The sequence below is a fragment of the Simochromis diagramma genome, unplaced genomic scaffold, assembly GCF_900408965.1.
Source record: "Simochromis diagramma unplaced genomic scaffold, fSimDia1.1 OVJJ01000334.1, whole genome shotgun sequence".
Classification (NCBI taxonomy): domain Eukaryota; kingdom Metazoa; phylum Chordata; class Actinopteri; order Cichliformes; family Cichlidae; genus Simochromis; species Simochromis diagramma.
In genome coordinates this window covers 2,325,361-2,345,692 of record NW_024386764.1, presented here as the reverse complement: position 1 = coordinate 2,345,692, position 20,332 = coordinate 2,325,361, and the positions used below count along the sequence as shown (strand labels likewise).

Sequence of the window (20,332 nt, the reverse complement as noted above, 5' to 3'; positions counted from 1 at the left end):
CTCTCTCTCATTTTTTTCCTTTATTTTCATCCCCTCGTTCTCTCACTTCTCTTTTTTTTTTTATACCATTTTTAGCCAATTGAGATGTGGAGCTCAGCAGGAGGAAACATGCTGTATCTAGTGAAACAAGACCATGAATAATTTAAAACGGCGTTATTAATGAACTTCTAGACATTATGTTAATGAACGATTTCAAGTCTAATTTGTCAGCCAGACTTCTGTTGTCTTTTCTGTCACTTTTTTGTGCAGGTTGTGAGGCATTGAAATTAACATCAATTATGACAGGAGAAGAAAAGTTTTGCACTGTAATCAATCTGCAGTAAAATAATCCCAAAATATTTTTAAGTTTAAATAAACTTTAAATATGACTTGTGCATCTTAATATTTAGCTAAAACACAGCCAATCACTGTCTTGTAATTATCACATGTATAAGAAACATATCGACACAGAAACTATCGTCTCAAATAATTGTCAGTATCAAAGAGGATCATCACAGAAATCACCGTAGCAGGGATAAATGTCTTTGAACTAAACTACAAGGTGATGCTCTCAAGGTGGATAAATATTTAATCGAGAGGCACAATATAGAAATAACATGGCAGCATCTTTTCCGGCGAGACTAGTACCAGTTGTGTGTTATCAACGAGACAACGTGGTGCGAGTGAGTCTTCAGATCCCAAAGAGCCATTAGTGCCCTCTTTTTCATTGTGACACTGACTTCTTGGATAGCTGCCATCCCTTGATATCATATTACAGCATCAACAGCCCCCCCGTTTATCTTTATTACTGGCCCCTAATCTCTGGTGACGGTTAATCATGTTACAAGTTCCTTGGGTCGCTTCTGCATTGTCTTCGCCATAATATTTATAACTTCTGATCACTGAACGGTGTGTTACGCAGGGTTTTCCCACCATCACGACTTGTGTCTTAATAAGAGAAGTCACCCGTTCTCCCACCGTGCTGCTTAGTCATGCTGTGATTAATGTCTTCATGGTCTGGTCAAAGTGTCGATATCTTAAACAGCTGGGCCCATCTGTCATCTTTTTCCTGTGACACCCCTGAACGTAACTCAGGTCCTATCAGGGAGGCCATCCATCAAAGTGGTAAACAGAGACGTCTCACATTAGCAGCCCCGAACACTTCTCATCGTATACCATAACAGACAAGCAATCATCTGGTATTATGTAGCGCTACAGGCTAATGTGAAATATTAACGGAAATATACAGCACACCAGCTGCCGATTGGATGAAGCATCTGTGCTTCGCGTAATTGGTGGGTAACAATTTAATATTGAGGAGACAGTAGATTGTAGATTTGCTCCGCAGATTTGTTCCGAAGCTGTAAGACAATGGCCACAGCAATAAAAAACTGAACACCGATTTCGGGGGTGTATTTCTTACACTTTTTCTGTCTTTACTTCACTGTGTGTGCAAAATTAAAGGCACAGGGTCTGTTTTCTTTGAATAAACTGTGCCTGCCTTTTTACTCGTGTCACATAATCTGTGTTGCAAAATAGCAGAGAAGAGCATTTCACTTATAGCTGAAGTGTGTGCTTTACAAGAGCCTCGTAAAAATGACTGATACCTACAACCACCTTGAACGCAGAGTGTAATGATGCATTTGGATGCATTTATTACCTTTGTCATTTTGTTTCCTCAAGGGGGCAGTAGAATCAGGGACAGCAGGGGTGTCTTTTTATCTGTGCGATTGGTGATGGATTCACTACCATTGCTGCTCAGATAAATGCTGCAGGGTTGAGGCCATGGGCCAGCTTACGAGGGATCAACCTCATCGTTTTTTCCACTGCCCACAACCTTCCCTCTATCTCTCTGCGCGGCACTCACTCCTGGTAGGGATTATGCCGAAATACTGTATATGCACTTGGAAATCAAGATATGGAGCTTTTGTCAGTACTTTTGTCAAGCAATGGAGATAAACGTGGCTAAAATATGTGTTTCCAACGCACGTCGCAGAAGCTCAACCTAATGCTCGGCTCTTTTCAAAAACCAAGGGCCACATTTCTATTTTTCTCTCTGCTTCCAGCATTGATATTTTTCTATTCATAACTGAAACATAGATAATGGTCTCTGCAGCAGTGGGGTTTCTTAAGGATATACTTGTTAAAGTGGGAGATAAAAATGTGGATGTATCACAGTTAAAACATCAGTCTCTTAGCCCCCGGTTGCTCGCCATTGTGGTCCATTATTTGGATTCAACCAAAAGCAAACCACATGGTGTTTGAAAAAGAAAAACTCTGTTAGATAAAGGAGGCCAAATTAAGCACAGGTCTCCAGAAATTGGAGCAAGATAGTGTTTCTTTGACTCTTTGAAACCGAAGCACGATCTGGCACACGGTGAGGAGGGGAACAGCTAATTGCATCAGCACCTCTGCATAAAAACTCATTCGGTTACGAAGACATAATGGAAAACAGGATTCGTCCGCAATGCTTCACGTAATACACACCTTTTTTATTTCCTCGCTCTGAGGGGGTTTTTTTTTCCTCTATTTGCTGTGGTCAGAGCAAAGATACCCATTGTAACAGTAGGAAACATTTCACATGTATTGAGGAATGAAGCAAAGGAGGCCAATAATCAGGGCAGTTAAATGGAAATAGTTTCATTTCCTTTGGTGTAAACAAATACCCCATGTAGTCCTCGGACCAGAGCTGTGGGTAATCGGCTGCTATAACTCAACAGAACACTTTGCCCTGAGCTAAACATAATACTTCCTGCACTTAACTAAATCCATTTTTCAACCCTCAGTAGAGTTATGACACACCAATACATAGTTGTGCAAATGTCTGACAAACCTTTGCAAAGAAAATAATAAAGCAGTGCTTATTTAAAGCTGTTTACGGAGATATTTTAGAGCATGGAATATAAGGGGGTTAAAGGTGAATAGAAAAGGGGCTTACCGTGGAGTTAATTTAGGTTTCTCTGCTTTTATTCTCTAGTGGACTGAAAATAATTATATCAAAATATGAAAATAGCAATCCACGGTCTCCTCCTCTGTTTCTGCTCGCTTTAAATTGTCCATTTAATTTTAGTTAAGTCAGTGGGCCGTTGCTTTGTCACGTCCCACCAGCAGCGACTCTTTTCTTAATGCTTTTCATACACTGTGAAGCTCCGAGGATGACTGTGGGAAAGTTAAATGATTAATCACTGCTTTTAGCAACAGGTTCAGAGTGAAATGTATGAACCTACAAGTAGGAGGATGTGCAGCTCTGACCCTGTCAAGCCCAAAACATCCAAAACAGAAGATTAGGCACCTGTCTTAATCCTTTATCTTGGATTCCGTTGTTTGCTTTCTCTTTCCAAGTTCTTCCTTTTGTAATTAGCACCTAGCGTCTCTGAGATGGGTTATAGTTGACTGCTAAAGAGAGGATGAAACCTGCATGACTGTAATAGCATGAATTCACCCTATCACGAAACGATGCAGGAGGTCTTTTTCACTCCTGCAGGTGGTGTGAATTCTATCGCCACACCTTCTGGAGCAGCATGGCTGTATCCAAAGCTGAGATACACCTATGATAGCTCACACTGGCGATGCTGTTTGTACTACATGGCATAAACACTTTGCCCATTCGTTTCACTCAGGTTGTAATGGTCCTTGAATGGCTGCTAGGACCCGTGCAGTTCATACCTCAGCACTAAAGCAGGAGACGGGTTGGTCTAAGGTCCCGTTGCGAGGCACTGGTAGATAAAGCACACTCCAGGTAAAAGCATGCATGGCCACTCACCATTAGATCACTCCACATGATGTCTCGAAGATGGCGCTCTTAATTAGAAGGTCCTTGGATCTCGCTGTCTAAAGTCACATTTTACTGCCCACATTACCACTTTATATAACACAGTTCATCCCGAGCTGAGTCGAAACATCGCCGGGACGAACAGTTTATTATGAATATAAGCTGTAATTGACACTACTTTGGAGTTACTTTATGGCTTCATGTTGAACCCAGCATTGCCTGCGCTGTCTTTGACGATTAGCCTGTTACTCACCTGTACTTCATCCCCCAGACAATGGCCTGTTCTGCTCATGCAGATGATGCTGTGCAATATCAAAGCCAAATGAGATGGCTGCCAATTAGGGAGGGCTTCCAAGTGCATTTCAATGCAAACGCGCACTGGTAAGTGCACCCTGTAGTCTTTTCCATTCAAAGACACTTTATTACAGGTAGACTTCAACAGAAACTTCTGAAAGTATTTCAATTACTAGAATAAATGACAGACCTCATTTCAATACTTGGCTTTGGGGAAGGGGTGAACTTTGTAATGATGTCTTCCTAAATGTTCTAAGCTGGAGTTTAAACGGACTTTCTCTTTGGTTAACGGTGTGAGTTAACTGGAAAATTCATATAATCCTTTTTTTCTGTGTTCTTGATGGACAAGGCTTGAAACGCCTGAAACAGTGTGAGACCACAGAAATATTTAGAGTACCCCCACAATCCCCACAGGACTTTTTTTCTTGCGTTCACGATGTCTCTGTACAGATGTCTCTGAGTTTAAATAACCAAAGTTTACAGTGGTTACATGTCTTACCAGGCAGTGTTTATTTTTGTTTCCTATTTAGTGCTCGGTGTAAAATTAACTAGTGCATCCTACTAAAAGTGCAACGCTTTTGTCTGTACCTAAGCCCTTTTATCTAACATTCACACTGTCTGACGGACTCCTTGGGCAGCTCTGCATTCAGTATTTTGCCCAAGGATACTTTGACACATGGGCTGTAGGATGAAAAGATGGTCCAATAAATCTTTCCCAAATGATTTTTTTTAAAATGCCACACATTGCCTTTTAAGCATTATTGTAGCAATATATCAGGATTTCCTCTTTTAAACACCTTTTAATCATAACAGGTTGGGTTAAGACGGCCAAAAAGTGTCTCCCTCTGAGTGTGTTTCCTGAATCCGCAAAAGCGCATCGGTGCACCACAGTGGCCTTTGAATCCAAATTTTTAGTTATTATTCAGATTAAATCAAGTCGGGGCAGACGGGAAGAGCAGTCAGAAGAAGCTCACTGCTCGAAATCTCGAAGCTCTACCTCTGTGATTGCTCAGGCCACCGTGGAATAAAGATTAGAAGAAAATCACTAATCACAGCGGATGTCATTAGCATATTACCAATAAGGGGTTGCAAAAAGGAAAAGAGGAATTGCCTTATAATGCTGGTTAAAGTACGAATCAATGCCATGTATGGATGCACACAGCTGCTTGACAAACAGATATATTCACTTCCAAACATGGGTAAAGGAAGTGTCTAATAATGATGTTTTTTTCAATGTTTTTGTCTGAGTCACTCGCTGAAGCACTTGATGCTAATATCACATTCCCCCTCTCTCTTTTGATCAGCTTTTGCAGCTGGGCTGCCCTGCCTCACTTGGATGCATCAACAAAGCTTGAAGTGGCCACTCTAATCTGGTTAAGTATTGCCTGGTTGGGGAGAAATTAGCCGAATTCTTTTAACTTTTCAAACAAACATAATACAGTCAAACTTGCTGGATGAGAATCAATTACATGAACTGAATATAGGTTCGGGGGGGAGATATCATTTCATTTCTGGAAATCATCTAATACGTCTATTCAGTGGAATATGCCTGTAGTATCACATCGAAGCCATATTTCAGTCCAGTGAAATGAATGAAGCAGTGGAGGATCTGTTGAAACACTGCCAGAATATGTTACACAAATCTTTTTCACCCCGTGGTAATATTGCCATTATCTGCTTTACTTCAAAAATACTTATATCTTGCCTAAATCCGCGAGACACTGTGAGGAATAATGGGATCATCATGCTTTCTCAAAGTGATTGGTTGGATTGGTGAATAGAAACTATTGCCCTACTTGTGTCAGTCTATTAAACAACATCTGTCTAAATAGAAAAAAACAGAAAGCTAATGTTATTCAGTAGAACGCAATAAATCTTCCAAAAGTGCGATACCTTTGTGTCACATGTATAAATTCTGCAGTATACTTTTACAAAGTTGTTGATACTAAATCATGTTGGAAATCCTCGATATAGAGTGGAAACCACTCTAACAGCATAATCCTGATTTAATAGGTGACAGTTTCACTAGACATTGAGCTATAGTTTTGCATTTAACGCTAAGAATATCCATCTATGTACCTGTCAAGCTATTGTTTCTGTAGATTAATTGCAGCGATAGTAAAAATAAAATACTTTTGTTAGACTTTGCTATAAGCGACTTCTTTTAAAATCAAGGAAAAAAAACAAAAATGAATTCTTTTATTCTTGACGTGCCTAACAGATGGTTTCGAGGGGAAAAAGAATATGATCACAATACAGACATTTCTGTTGTATTGAACATTTTCTCCCATTAGATCTTTAAGGCAGATTGTCTCCATTTTTCAATGTGTCTAAAGCCTTTGTTTGAGAGAGATCCGTTAAATCTGTCTTGCTTCTAATAAACTGCCATTATTCCCTTCAACAAGGCAGCTCTCATTAATAATGCTTCTGTCAGCTGCTCATTCTCTTCCGTGAAAATAGAAAATATCATTAATTACAGTTTCTGTCACCCTCTGACAGCTTAAGCAATTGTTCTAGTCCCTGAGTTCTGTTTCATTGTGCCCATACCTTGTGACCACCTATTCTTTACTGTCTCAATGGGGATGTCCAGCAAGTGAGAGCCACAAAGGCCCTGCGAGATTTCATCGCACATTGCAAAGCTTCTATCCCAGCAACACATTAGTCATCCGGGGAGCGATTGACTTAGGAGGTAGACTCAAAATCTAGTTTTTATTTTACTCTCAAGCAGAGATTAGGGAAAGATTGGTTCGGTTTACTTTTCATTGTGGATTTGTTGCATTTTTGCCACTCTGAGAGATATTCTCCCTGGATAAACATAGAGGGATTTTCCTATTCAATTCATCAACTGGGGAAAGGAAGAGAAAAAATCATTGACTTAAGATTGCAGCTGCCGAATGTAGACATGAGAACTGTTGCACAAATACACAAGGATCTCGTTGCGTGTGAAAAATGGCCCGCGTGAATAGAAGGAAACATTTGCAGGACAACTCTCCCAACATAACTGCACACTGTGTTAACAGAGGGAGATGCTTGAATTTCTTAGATTTACAATATGTAAACTACAGAGAAGCCAACAATCACACACCGGCTGTTCCCCAGAGTGCTGCCATGTCAGAAAAATATTTGGTTTGATCTGAGTTTCAGCTTTTCTTCAGCAAACTTAGTAATGAAGCTACAACACATTAGTCATAAATTCAGACCAGATATGAGTCTATTAAGTCTATCAAATACCCATTAAGTTGTTGTGTAGCGTTGGGTTATAGCGAGACGTATCAGCCTCCATGCAGAGCTCATTTCAGTTTGTTTATGTGTCTCTGGATTGGCTACAGGGGGCAAAATAAGCACAAACACAAATGGCTGTACAACACAGTTTGGCAAATTCAGTTTGAAGAATTGCTTTGATCTTGTCATCTGATCCCAGTAAAGTCATGTTTGGATGACACCACAGCAATTATAATGCATTTAACCTGTAAATATTATATATATATAAATATAAAGGCACAAAGGTTGAGTAAATACAAAATAATTACATAGCCAACAATGTAATAAGCCACACTCTGTGCACGTAAAGCATAGCAGGGAATTTAGGTCCATTACACAATAAAAATCACTATAAATAAAATGTAAAAGTACTAATTAAGTATTAATTGGTAGGTACAAGGAGAATTTTTTTCTTTGCATCTATCACAAGGTTTAGGTATATAAATATGTCTGTGTGTGTCAAAGTTAATAATGCACTTAAATCTATCAAGATCATGAATCCACATGCATCCATTTGAAGTTACTGTCCTAAATAAACATATATGGCTGTAACAATTTCTGTGAGCCCAAAGACAGGCATTATGTCTTTGGGATTATCTGTAGGTGCTTCAATGCATTTTTGTTTTTTACATAAATGCTGTGCGGCGAAATTAACGGTGATAATTATGAAAGGAAGTGTGATTAATAAACAACATGAGGCTAAAATTAAACCGCACACTCGAAGAAAAAGTAGATGTTCTTCAAAAGCTTTTCAAGGAATATCTACATTCATGTGCTGTTCATTATTCATTTGCAGTTCAAGAAAAAGCCAGAGAATTCATTTTATATTCTGCGGCTGCGATAAACCGTATTAATGGATTAGCTGTCGAGATACCATACTGTTTCTTAAGTTATTGCTGAAATATTCTTTCACATATTCTGTCAAACACCGGATTATATGACACAATAACTTGGACCTTGGTTAAAGTTTCCCATGATTGATATGCTTTGAAGAATATGATACCAGACCCCATACATGGATGTAATTAAACAAGGCCAAGTGATAGCAATAATGTATCATCCACTAGAGCTGAGGTCCCAGCTTCCTACAAACCAGTGTTACCAGAGACAAATGACTTACAGCAGTCACCACCATCGCTTTTAACTTTGCATGGTGCAGACACAAAGAGAGAATTCCTCCCTAACAGTGGTGGCCTGGCCTAGACAAATGGACAGTCATAATCCCCCCCAACTGGTAGGGAATGTGGTTTATTAGAATATGATACAGTGGATGTGAATTTCTCTTTTTTAGCAGTTCTGATTTAGTTTCCAGCTGATTCATCACCACACACAAGTCATACGTGACAGCTTTTACTGTTTTGGGAGCAGCTTAGCCATCTTGGAGCTACCGCCTTCATAGTTGGGTAAGCTGTTTTTCACGGGGAGTCTGATATTTATTACAACTGCCTGCTTGGGACCCCCCTGTGAGAAGAAACCATAGTGTGTAGATATAAGTAGGGCACAGGATTCTGTGTAATTAAGTTGGTGGAAATGCACCGTGGATTTAACGAAGGGGAAATGTGCATTTTTGAGCGTCCTAAATTAAGCCACTTATTCTGATATTTATTGGCAAACGCTGTTTATCTATTCTGTTACAGGAAACTCTGTTTGGGCCATGCATACAGGAACTGCTGACACGGAAAGATTTAGCTATGATTGCATATCATTACATGAATAAAATATGCATATGATTACATGAAAAAGTTTGTTCAATGATTCTTCAATTTGGGTTTGTTGGGATAGAAGGAGGAGGGGGCGCACAGCAGGCTTTGTCAATACCTTGCAAAGTAATAGGTTGATGACCTGGGTTAATAATTAACACCAAAATTACAAAAAGCAGTTTGGTAATTTTTCAATAGAGAACTGCATAGCTTCATGGTTAACATAAGCTTTCAGACACTGAGAAAGAATAACTACAATAATTGCACTTATAACTTCTTGCTTCTTTGTGCTCTCCATTGTCGTGCACGTTCTCCTGACTCTTGGGGCTTCAAAACACGTTTCCTTTTTATCTCATACGTTCTGGTCATTTTCTTGAAACAGTAAGGACCTGCGGTGGTAAGAAAATCATTTATGACTTCCTATGTCCTGGCCAGTCCTCCAGGGCTCCTGCACAGTGTCAGGGGAATGTAGATGAGCCCACCTCAGCAGACTCTTTTTTGCCATTTTTTTTTTCCCCGATAGACCTGCAGATGGGTTCTTGTGCACTCAGACCCCCAGCGGGACCCTTTATCCTTGCTCTAAAAATGACCATCTGAGCTCCTCATCATAGACGGTTCAAGCGAGGCTGAGGCCTTTTTTCAACCCCTCATGTTTCTGTTGCCCAGAAACATTTCTGATTTACATGTACTGCTCAAAATTAAACATTATTCATCTGTTTTTTTAATGTGTCATCTTCGTCACTGAATCTGCTCTTGAAGTTTTGTGCAGGGAATTCACACACAAAAGATTTATGTTGTAATTACTTGAGCATAATTACCGAGGAATCAGTTAATCAGCATAAATTAACAAACCAAATAGTTTGAAACATGTACACGAGGAATACACATACTATCCATTATTATGAAAAACATGAATCCAGGGTGCTCAAAAAATTGTTTGAAATAAAATCGACATTACTCTTGGGAGCAGAAAGTTTCCAGAACAGTCAGTCCAATTACAAGCAGGAAGATATTTTCTTCTTTGTGTTGTTTGTGTTGTTTGTGTTGTGTGCGTTGTTTCCTACAAGCATACTTTAAAAAAACATTTGTAGCTACACAACATGAGCAGATCTTTTACTTCAGAATATAGGAGCAAGGATTCTAACCAAACCTTTAATTTATTCAACTTATTAAACATTTATCTTTATTTATTTTTTCTGCGTCCACATTAAAAACACAAAGTACAACATGCAAAGGTTCTGTCCTGAGCCCAATTCTTACTAAACGTGACTTACACCATTATACCATCATGTGTCAAACAATACTTGCTATTGAAAGTCATCCACCATGTACCTAATTCCTATTTTGTGGAAAGGCTGAAGCCTGTCCCTGGATGAAAGGAGAAAAGCACCTGCCAATCCATCACTGTGCTACCCTGCAGTAGACAGATCCACATTTGTGCTACAGGCAGTTTATTGTCTCCAGTTAACCTGAGCTGCATGTCTTTGGACTGTGGGGAGAAACTGGAGCACCTGGAGGAAATATGCACAGACACGGGGACAAATATGTGAACCTCTCTGCTATAAAGTGACAGTGGTACTAAACCCTGTGGCTTCCCCAGTGAAATCCAGGCTAATGCTGATATTTTACAGCAGCAGCTGCACAGAGCGCACTGAGATTCTGTGCTTATGCACAAATTATGGGATTTGTTAATGCCTGCCTAAAAACAGGTGCAACCGTTAGATGGAAAAGGACGAGTAGGAGGCCACGTGTAAGGAAACATTCAGGGTGGAGCTCAATCATTAAAATCAAAAAACCCCAAAAAGTGGCTTTCAGTTATATTTACTCTAACGGTGCATTGTGTTATTGATAAGAAGGGAAGAGGGGGGCTTTACATAATAAGGGAGGAATATTTTGTCTGATGCTATGTTCTAATACATCACAATATGCTAGGATTACAACTGAATTCATCTTGAAGTAGACTTTTTGTCCTTCTTTTGCAGATTATAGAATGATCTTGTGGAAGGGATTAAGGATATTTGTAGACTATGATTAAACCCTGAATTTTAGATGCTCAGAAGGAGGTTGGGCCCAAAGAGGCTCGTGTTGGGAGTCAGTGCATTTTATAGCGAGAGCTTCTGTGGCACTTTGTGAATTTTACATGCAAAATATATATATAACATATGGAAAAGTGACAACTACTTGTGGTAATTACAGGAAAGCGCCCCGCCCCGCCAGAAATATTAGTTCACATGAATCAGTGTTTGATCATTTTGATACTGGGCGTTAAACATTCCTTATTGAGGTTAAAGTTATTAAATACTAATCAAACATGAAAACTAAGCACAGAATATTAACTTTAATCTCTGTACCTACTCAGGAATTTTCCTTTAAGAATATTGAATGTGTAAGTGTGTTAGCTTTACAAATGTGGCTCAGCATAAGAATAGATTTCACTCAGCATAAATTCTCTTTCTAAATCACTTATTGCATGAATATGTTTCCTTTAGATTACAGTTAACAAGCTCTGTGTGTGGCTGAGGTTACTGCTTATGTGCTCTGACAAGGTGCTGTTTGCAGTTTCTCCCAAAGGAGGCTGAGCACTCTGGATTACAAGCAAGGCTAGCGTTTAGCTGCCACCCCAGACAACATGACTCATAAGCTCTAAAGAGCTGCCACATATGTCTGCATCATAAGTCCATTTGTGATATGACAACATGACCTTTGGATTGAGGCCCATCTGTTCTGCTTCAAATGTTTAGGAGAATTGCTTTGTGTTTGCACCGACTCAAGTTTTAGAAAATGTACAAACAGCCATCTTTAAAAAAAGAAAAGATTTAATCTTCAGTGGAAGCTTTAACAAGCAGTAAATCCAAGAACACTGCGGTGTACTACATGTTCATTTTTCATCACATTTCATTTTGCTCTGCCTTCTTGGATTAAATATTTGATCATTTTCAGTGTAGTTGTGTTTCACTGTATTTTTGTTCCAGAATAATTCTGAATTTGAAGGTCCTTGTTGTTCATTTTATATGCATCTTGGTAATAATTTATGTAAAGCAATTTGTTCGTACATTTTTTAACATCTTGAAAGATCTGCTTCAGATGTGTACTTACATGGTCTGTCTGAGAACTACACCGTACGGTCCGATCATCTGTTGTATGTTGGATACTTTGCTGCTCTTGTTAGTGAAGATAATTCTCTATAACATGTCCTCATTTTTTAGGGTTGTAAATAAATTTATGGCAAGAATCGTTCATCACAGATTCTGTGTCCACTTACTTCTGATTGAAAATTGGAGTAAACTTTATTACTCTCATCAGCTCATCTTCGCTCCGTCAGGCTGCTGCTGCTAGGAAAGTATTAAGGTGATTAGGTTGCGTAAAAAGGCAAAGAAGAGCTCGAGCTTCCTCCAAAAACCTCCGAGAGGAACTACAGAGTTGGAAGATTGCAAATGATTTGACTTTACAAGTCACTTGGTGAGTTTTTTAAAAATGTTTTGTACATTCATAACATTGTATTTATAACAACTGTATTTCTCACCCACATATTCTGTTCCACTAGTTATTATTTTACTGTGACTTTAAAATTTGTTGTGTTGTTACATTTATGCAGGCCTGTCTGTGAATTATTTAGTAATCCTTCAAAGACTTTAAAGATTAACCGCATTCTAAATAATCTACAAAATAGCGACGATAAGACCCAAGAGTGTGATGCACTGGAGCAACTGGGCACCTGAGCAGGCTTCAATTCAGACGGGACCTTCCTGTTAGTTTTCTGCCTGTGTGTGTGAACCTCCATCCAACTACACTCCTATACATACAATACATATCATAGGTCTATGGTGACTGTGCTGTATTATATAACTGGACTAGGAAATGAGCCAGCATGATCTTAAAAATGTTTTATGTTAATGACAAGACCAGAGTGTATCTGTGGTTTTTCATTAGCGCAGGCAAATCAGAAACCTGGTAAACAAACATTATTGCATCGCGTTATCTAAAATACCTTCAGAATAATAAGAACAAAACTGCAGCACTATTATTATTATTATTATCTTCACTCACTATGCGTTTATACACGTCTCTCTTCCATCTCTGGCTCTCCTCCACACCGTGTCTTTGTCCTTTCTTCACCGCTCTCAGCAGATGGCCCCGCCCCTCCCTGAGCCTGGTTCTGCTTGACTCCTTCCTGTTAAAAGGGAGTTTTTGCTTCCCACTGTTGCCAAAGAATTTGCTCATAGGGGGTCTTAACGCCTCTACCTTAAAATATAAAGCGACTTGAGGTAACGATTGTTGTGATTTGGCAATATGTAAATAAGACAAATTAAACTAATTTGTCAATGATTCTATTTATTGAATCAGTGCGACAGCAAAGAAAACCAAGACACTTAAACGAGAGGCATGGAACTGGTTAGGTGTTGTTAAAAATACACAGCTGACAATAAAACAACTACAAATCCAAAGATTAAAATAAAAGAAGGTAGCATTGGTACTGTAAAAAATCAAAATGCGTAGAGGCAAACAGAGAAATTGTAAATAAACCAAGACCTTCAAAGCCGTCGTGACACCACTGCAGCAGTGGAAAGATGTTTTTTTTACCATCTGCCACAATTAGTCACCCGCACAAATACACAAAATATAAAAAAGAGTTACCTTAGCTGCACATAACTCTCATAGCCTGCGTCCAGCATGAGGAATTATTTTATGACATGCTTTATACAAAAGTAATTGGAAACATTACTGAAACAAATTTAATATTTAAATTACACCACACTCACAATCATAACACCAGAACACTGAGAGAGACCGTGCAGCCCTGTGTGCTATTCATCAGTGAAAGGAGGTAAGAAGCTTTGTGTTTGGCATTTATGCCTAATATGCTACAGACTTAATTCAAGGTGGACATAACAAACTACACCTTCTTGCAGGTTGCATGGCTAGGTAACTAGTTACACATGGTTATGGTGTAATCAGTTATCGTGGGTTTTAACCTAGCAACAACCTCTGTGTGTCCACACATACACAGGCATTTTTTTTAAAGAGGGGTTTTGCCAGCCCTGAGACTGGCGATGTGCCCAGGGTGTACCATGCCTCCTGCACTATGATAGCTGGGATAGGCTCCAGCTTAACTGCAACCCTGAATTGGTTGGATGGATGGATGGATGGATGAATGGATGGGCTTTTTTTTTTACAGAGCCACATCCACATGAGCATCATTTTTGAAAAATATCTGGCCATACTGTCAAGAGTAAAGTAACAGGTGGTGATATAAGCCTAACCTTACTGAAATATTAGCCAATCAGAAAAGGGGGGAAATGTTCCCCCAGTAGCTGTTTGTGTACATGTAATTGTGTACAAATTCCAAATAGTAAGATTAACAGCAATAATATTTTGTTTATATCTGATATTGCAGAAAAATGCCGAATGCACACAATAATCAACAGCCTCATGTCAAAAAAGAATAAAGGAGAATAAAGGTACACAAAATCTTTGTTTTTCTTTTCCAAATGAAAAGCAAGGTCTTAATTCTGCAATGAGGCTTTCAGGAGCTCTTTTTTCAGTGACCTAAAATGTCATTTATGTGTAGAAAATGCATGAAAAAAGCACATGTACATGTGGGCAGAATTTGTTTTAGCATATAATGTGCCCAACGTCACTGCATTAAGCTTGTGTGCAAAAACGGTTTCTATCTATCTGAATCATTTTTGCTTCATAAAAACTCTGGAGGACTTACTCGTCCATCTGGACAGTGACGTTAGGGTTTACCCTGCATTGATTAATAGATGTGCAGCTGATTAGTGTCTGCTAGACCTCACCTTTGCTAAGTGGAGTCACTGAACTGGACCTCTTTGTGCTGTGGGTAGGGTGACCAAGTCCAGACAAACTAAATGTGGGGCAATATTTCCATGGGACTAAGTGGGATTAATTAGCAATCACTTAGCAAGCATTATTCACTGCTAAGTGAATATTGTAGGAATTAAAAAGAAGCTGAAGTTTGTGCTAATGGTCTCGTGTGATAGTCTTTATATATGTGTGCTCTTCCTTGAGCTATATCCGATCACTTATCTGTGTCACCATATTTTCTCCCGTGTGAAATTGAAAAATAAGCCCACCCTTTGTGGTAGTTATCATCATGTTCAACAAAATCTTGTGACTTATGGGATAAAAAAGCATTCACTTCACATGTATTAAATAAAAGGCAAACTTCAGAAAAGTCTTTGTCTTGCAGAGCCAATCAAAATGTAGAGCACTGTCTCAACATGCAGGACGGCGGGACGAGGGATAAAAATGTTGTGCAGTCCTGCATAAAGAAGGACATCTGGTTACACGTGTTGGTGACAAATACTGCAGCCTGCTGTGTGGTGCAGTCCCCAAAGACACTTTATTAATTATTAAATTAATTTGGTCTGTTTAAATCTGCTATAGAAATAAACTCACATGACTTGGATTACATCACACTGGCTATGCCCATCATCATACAGACTAGAAATTCAACTGTGGACAGTGCTGGTGCTATCCTCCCATTAGCACGTCATTTTACACTAACTCCCTGAAAATGGAACTACCCTAAGATGCACGATCTGTGGCACAATCAACAATGTGTGCTTGTTTCAAATGAATGGAGCAATAATAATAACAAGAAGAATATTTTTTAAATAAAAGACAAGACTGTGGGACACGTGTAAAATTGCTTTCACCCCTTCTGTGCCAACCAGCAGGCCAGGTCATCGCTGCAGTTCCATCGTGAGAATATTTTGTGGAAATCAACTTTAAAATGAGAGTGGGAAGGTTACGTTTGTGTGAAGAGCAGAACCACTGAAACGAATACTAATTACAGTGCAAACAACTCATGCTGGAAAAAGTTTTTTTCCCTATAGATATATATATATAAATTTATATTTTTCTACAGTCCATCTTATGTTCCACATGCACTGTGGAAATCTGTGTGTTTTGACATCTGAAATAAAGACTGCATATATTAAAGCTTCGCATTTCACTCATCACTCATATCAATCAAAGGTGTGAAAAAGTTTAAATATACAACGCTGCAGACATGAGAAACTAGCTGTTGACATATCTCAGATAAATTAGACCCATAAACAAACAGTTCCATGGGAAATCATCTGTTAACTTAATGTGTTTGGTAAGAATGTATTTGTGCAGTTAGTGTCAGAGGGCACTCTGCTGTTAAATCAATCGGTGACCATCATTATTCTTAACTGTTTAAGGAAAGCAGTTTGTTCTCTGCCAAATATGCCTGTATTCTTCATCTACTGCACGACTGCGGAAATAGTTTTGCAGTAAATGATCTCTCATTTACCTCCTCATTTCCTGATTTGATAGGACCCGTTTGAGCTTGACATTGCCATAAAGCCGTAGTTAAAATTCTCATTTAGAGCAGTAACTGTCTTCCAATAGTATGAAAAACGTCTTAACAACATGAAGATCAGCAAACAAATCTCCAAGGAGCACATCCTGCCATATCACTGGCTGCCAGTAAGACCCATCACAGTTTATCTGACTGAGGAAACGGATAAGAAAATAAGTCTTATGGGAACGAGTCCTTAGATAGTGTTAAGGAGCTGAAATAGTTTTGATTCCTCACTGGATAGTTTGTTTTCTGAAGAAATTTGACCCGAGCTCAGGGGTCAGCAGCTCGTCACAATTACCCTTTAGATCCTTTGGGTCCACACTGGGGAAAAAACGGCATCTCCGAGACCTTTGACTGATCATAAGTGTCACAGGAAGCGAAGAATCAAGTTGGCAAAACCTTTATCAGCCCATCAGCACCACTACATGACACGGGAAGACAGCCAGGCATTCTTCTCACAGGAGATCGGTTTCTTGGCTCAGCCTGTGTTTGAGTGGGTCCTGCCACTTCACTGTTGCTGATAGTAACCCATTTGGCAGCCAGGCATGACTCAGCTGTCTGGTGGTGGGCTTAGGTGGATGGAGTAAGCAAATCCAGTCATTGTGAACTTCATTGCAGTCATTTTAGGAATGTTGTGTGAGCGCCTCATTCACCGTATAGTTTCAAAGAGATAAAACCCATCTCTCACTTAGATCCATTCTTTTCAAACAGGGATCAAAAGCTATGATTATTGGGAACGCTGCATACTCATAATATAAAAGGCTTCAGTGAAGGACAGTGCAACAGGGCTCTCTCGCTGTTGCAGGGAGCTGTCGCTGTCACTGTAGACAGTCTTTCATAAAACAAAACTGTCAGCCTAATCCCCCCAGATTCCCCTCGTGTATTTGCTCAAATCCTGCGTGTAGATTTCTAAAAGTTGTAAATAAATGGATGCACTACAACATAAAGTGCAGAATATAGAAAGAAAAGTCGACTTTTTATTTTATTTATCTAGCAAGAGCAAAATGCAATGCATATACTGTACCAAATATAGCTAAAAGAAGCTGTGCTCTGTAATGAGGCACAGAATTTAGAATTTTAATGGATAAAATTCCTACATATTAAATGCAACCAGAGTAAACATTTAAACAGAAGTACTGCTCTCTCAGATACCCGAGCATTACACCAAACCTGAATACACACCAGCAGTGTTTTCACGTATACAATGAAGAGCAGTTAATCAGATCATTTTGATATCACATAAGTCAGCATATATCATCTCTCAATCTGACACAAAAAGGATGAGTTTTGCTACCATACTTGTAATTCCTGCCCAGATATGTGGCAGTTTGTGGCTAACAAGCCGACAAGATGTGAATAGCTTTCTAAAGTACAACTTGGTCATAGATAAAGCATATCATTCACTCGCTGACAGGATTATCAGTATGCGTAACAGATCACTCGATTGTTGTTAATCAATTTAACCTCCTGAGACCCGAGCTCGTGTTTGGGATGCATTTGTAATTTCTCCTAGCAATTTAGGATTAGGTGGACCTGACAAGTATATAAAATAAACTTTCTCTTTGAACCCATTATAATAAAGTCAGTGTTACTTAATAAAGTGTGAAACAGTAGTAGAAACAGATGTAATGTTAATCATTGGATGTGATGTCTGCAGTTGTATCATGCAAATCGCATGCATCCAAGATCCATCCAGCAAATACTGTAAAGGTAACGAATGACTCAGATCATTCATATTTTATTTTTATAGATCTCAGTGAATGAAAGTGTTTTCATCCGACAGCATGGAAATTAGTTGTATGCTTTTAGTTTTGTCCTTTTGATCTTTCACAGTAAATGTTGCTAATTATACAAAATTAATAAAGTCTTCTTGTCAAAATTTAGAATAACAGACGGGCTCAGGCCCAACTTTCCTTTTAATATACCTTTTCTTTATCCTGTCACCAAATAAATGATCTCTTTTCTCTCATATTTATCTATTTATTCCTGCATTTGTTTTCAGGGAAACTGGAAAACTGAGCATGATCGTGCTCACGAAAGCAGACCCGCTGCTGTGTTTGCTGCATCTTCAGTGATATCTGTTACTTTTGAAACTCCGCTCGCTCTCCAGAGGTGATCCAGTCTGCACACGTGCTACTGCGCACTCATCTAGCCTTCAGTGATGAGAGGCTGTTATTTGTGACATAATCAGATCTGCTATAAACAGATCAACTCCACAGACGGAGCAGCATGAATGATGTGTTTTTCCATTTACCAGGAATTAGCTGGAGAAAATAATGACACGGATAATAGAAAAATACAAAAGCTGTAAAACATACATGTGTATGTCCCACGATAAAAATAATGAAATGATCAAAATGTGTTAGATAGATTAAGGTGAGCATTAAGGTTCTGGTGAAGGCTGCATTTCACATGGATGCATTTTGAAGACAATAATGTCCTGAACTACTCGCTTGGTTTACACCCTCAATCTAGCAAAGTACATCTCATTTTAATTCCCACTTATTTTCAACCAGTGACCACTAATCAATAGACTTTTTTGAATTTTTCCTGGAAGTGGCAGCAGTTTCCTCTGAGGATGCAGTTGAGGCATTCAGAAAATCAGCACAGTGTTTGCTTAACAATTTGTGGGCAGCCCCTGTTTATAAGCAACAGTGTGAGTAAAGCAGTACTGTTTGCCACTATGATTAGTTTGGTTCTGTGTAGGCTGCAGATTGGAGGATTATTGGTCCAGGGAGCGATGTTTAGAAAGTCAATCACAGCCACACAATACATGCAAATGTCTGCATAGCAAATACGCAACATAACACGAATGGTCAAATAAAGAGCGGACATTGACTCGGATTGTGTGATCTTGCATGGGCGTGTCTCTGCTCCAGCTCTACTGCCATCCTCAATAAGCAGAGGTTTGGAGAGAGTCTGTACTGCAGGGGTAAACGTCATTCATTCGTTCATTCATTCATTCATTCATTCGTTTGTTCATTCGTTCATTCGTTCATCTTCACGTGATCAAACAATGGAACCAGCCCAAAAATGAGCTTTGCTGTCACCCTAAAATTTCAGGTTTAAACACACATGTTGAGAATAAACATTTAGAATTTCATGAAACTTGTGATGCTTAAAACTTGAGGTGTGTTTTTTCTGTATTTTCATGTATGTATGGATTTGTTTATTTTTTATTTATTTTTGCAGGCAAAGATTTTCCTTGCCTAGTCCGAAAACAATTAGTAAAAAGAAACAAGCGCATCATTGAGCAGTTATTCTAAGAGATACTTTTCATTAACTGGAAACATGAATGTAAAGTTGTTCATGTATTTCTTTGGATAAATCATCGCTAAATTAACTGACTTGAAAATGTCACAAATTATGATTTGTGCGTTTAGCCCGAGGGTATTATGGAAATGTACGTTTTGTTGTGATTTATATCCATACATTAATATTTAGAGTTTATGCATTTTTATGTGAGAAGTGGATGGTGAGGTTCGTGGTGGACATGCAGGCAGAGCAGCAAATAACTGAAAAAAGTGCAAAACAGGCAAATATCTGTGAGGGAAAAGTGTCAGTAAAAGCACCCTTCTTTTCTTAAATTTAACCAAATCACACCAAGAATTTTCTATCTGTGACTTATTTGCATTTAGTTGCAGTTAAAGAAAATCTAGCTAAACGTTGCAAAGTTTAATTAATATTAAAGAAGTCATCTATTTTCCTTCATAAACAAATTAGGTCTAACGAAGCAGCGAGGAGGGGAATGTTTACCTATCTCAGCTTTAATTGAGGACAAAATCCATTAGTCCTTGTCCCGGCAGAACCAAGGTGCTATAATGTTCTGCTATTCTCATGACAAGTTTAGACCCAGGACCTCTAGATCTTAAACCAATATATGGCTTATTAATAGAATTTATGTGCCATATACCATCTTCTTGGATGGGGTGCCTAATTATCCCCCAAGCTGAATAATATTGGTGTGCTTTA

At 38.9% G+C, this 20,332-nt stretch overlaps 1 long non-coding RNA gene across 3 annotated transcripts in view; it reads left to right on the top strand.

The window, feature by feature from the left end:
* Positions 1-13,227, top strand: part of LOC120733436 — a 66,169-nt gene extending 52,942 nt beyond the window's left edge. The window contains exons 2-3 of one of the 3 annotated variants that reach the window (XR_005695826.1): positions 3,600-3,718; positions 4,023-13,227. This is a non-coding gene — a long non-coding RNA (uncharacterized LOC120733436). Of the gene's footprint in view, positions 1-3,599 lie in introns of all 3 variants that reach the window. The other 2 variants (XR_005695825.1, XR_005695824.1) reach the window with 2 other exon arrangements.
* Positions 13,228-20,332: the final 7,105 nt, after the last annotated feature.